At 37.5% G+C, this 2375-nt stretch overlaps 1 pseudogene; it reads left to right on the top strand.

Annotated features, from left to right (window-relative positions):
• The first annotated feature begins 1517 nt into the window (after positions 1–1517).
• Positions 1518–2375, top strand: part of LOC138055035 (uncharacterized) — a 1801-nt pseudogene continuing 943 nt past the window's right edge.

The raw sequence follows: 2375 nt of genomic DNA, 5'->3' as shown, positions 1-2375 counted from the left end.
ATGATTGCAGATGAGAGACGTAACATGAAACCCTATGCAATCCCAGAACGATTCCTCCCCTACCACAGTGTGACTGACCATAAAGTTCGGGAACTCTGCAAAGAACTTAGGGGTGTCATGGTGAATCTGGGAATGGTCGTGGTTGGTGAGTTTAGCCCAGCTTATCCAAGATTAGTATATGCCACACAAGTGAATAGTGCTTTCTGTGCATTCTGATTTGTTAGATCGGGTTTGAATAGCAAGTACAATGCTGTTCACCTCTGAGAAAACACAGAAAAACAAAATGGCTTCCCATTTCGCATTTCTTGCCCTATTGTGGGAAATAAAACAAATTTTCAATTGGTTGAGTATTAAACTGGTGTGTTGTATACTAAAACAATTATTCACGTCAGAGTCAGTGAAAATGGTGGTTATTTACCTCCACTTCGGTGAATAATAATTATTGTTAAATTTAATTACGCATTACAACTCTGTGGTAAGAGCTCAATAATATTATGGAGAGGACATACAGTAGGCAGGCCAAGCTTATTAGCAAATCTGAATCATCGGGGCATCAAAGGAGCTCTGTGGCAATATTGTGTACAGTTTCTAAGTGACTGTTTCTTTTACAATATGTACATAATGAGTGAACTACAAAGGATGAGTAAGGATAGAGGAGGTTAACGTATGTACACAGAAAGGAACTTACCTTTGTTTTTTTACTTGGGCACAGTTTGCATGAGTAAGGAAATCATTTCATTGCCTTTTTAGGCACAGTCACAGATGGAGAGTTCAATTCTCTCCACACTATGGGAGCAGAAAGGCCCATTTCCATTATCCAGGTCATGATGGATGCTAAGGCAAAGGCACTAATGTGAATACCATACGTAGGTATTTGACACCAAAAAAAGTTCAAGGTAATGAACATTATAACAAACATTATGAGAAAAGTCAACATTTCCAAGTTCCAATTCGATCGGGATGCAGGACCTCCATGAAAACCATTTCAGTGATTGGAGCTTCCTGGGTAAATACATGTTTATTATCACGATGATGGTGATAATGATGATGATTATAGACCGAATGCATAAATGGCGACCAAAAATGTATTCCTTTGTTTATGTGCTAATTAGACTCACTAACCTCGCTCTCGAGCAACATTTCTTTTGTATTTTGTCCACGCAAACGAGGCTAGTGAGTCTAAGTTGCACATAAACAAAAGAATATTTTTTGGGTCGCCATTTATGCTTTCGGTCTATTAAGTTTATCCTGGTTGTTTTAGTTGATCACTTCTTTGTTTGTATACTTGATTGATTTATTGCTGGTTCTAAAAGCTGGGGTTTGAGGTGTTTCAACACAGTTTCTGGAAAACCACAGTGGCATTTTCAACTGCGAAGTATCTCTGTTTTTCAGTGTAGGTATTGTTAGAAGTTTTCTAGCCTCTATACTTCTTATCTTTAAACAGGTTCCAATGGGATGGTTACTATTTCAGCTCAGGCGCAGTGCCTACAGAAGACATCATATGGCTGGATGAGTTCATGACTGGTGATGGAAATCCAGTTCCATTTGAAAAAGCCATCCACATTATGAAGCAGCAGCTGTTTCCTGCTCATTTCCTGCCCTTTCCATGGGACTTGAAAAGTAATTACTTTTCTGTTGTGCTTCACTTTAATAGAGTGTTTGCAGTTTCATAACATTTAAAAAACTCCCTTTGGAACAGCAATTTTAACATCATTTTACATTATAAATTGTTTGTCACACGCTTGTAATTGTTCCATAACTTTGTGTATTTGCAATAATTTTTATTATAAGTCTAATTACTATGTATTTATTAACTAGATTATTAGTATTTACATGCTATTCCATGGTACCCTCATTAAATAAAGACTTAACTTACTGACCAACTAACAGACCAATACATCAATTGACTGATTATTTTTGTTTCATTTCTGTAATAATTAGAGAAAGAAGATGATACCAAGGATTGTCTTGAGTCTCTGATGGCAACATACTTGTTCCGGTACAAATTGAAGAAAATGAAGCAAGAGCTGGGTGTTGATTTCAGCAAACACCTTTATCAGCCTGAGCAATGTTAAGTCACTGGTGAATTTATACACGAGAGAGAAGACCACAATCATGTTCTGAAGCGCATCACTGAATGTCTGTGTTCAGGGGAAATCCCAGGAGTTGACGTCCGCCACTTTGTATCTGCCCTTCATGATGCTGAATCTGGTGAGTAGGGTAATGTTCTCTATACATAATTGGGCATTAAATGACTTCTACATGTCTTATGAGTAATACCATGATGAGATCATACTGTGCACCGATGCTAGCAAGGGGTTTACACTTGCAGACAAGAAGTCACCATGAAACTTTTTCATTTTTAACATAGGTTT

This window comes from Montipora capricornis, chromosome 1, assembly GCF_036669925.1.
Source record: "Montipora capricornis isolate CH-2021 chromosome 1, ASM3666992v2, whole genome shotgun sequence".
NCBI lineage: Eukaryota > Metazoa > Cnidaria > Anthozoa > Scleractinia > Acroporidae > Montipora > Montipora capricornis.
Note: the sequence above shows the minus strand (reverse complement) of the source record. Positions and strands in the feature narration are given on the sequence as shown.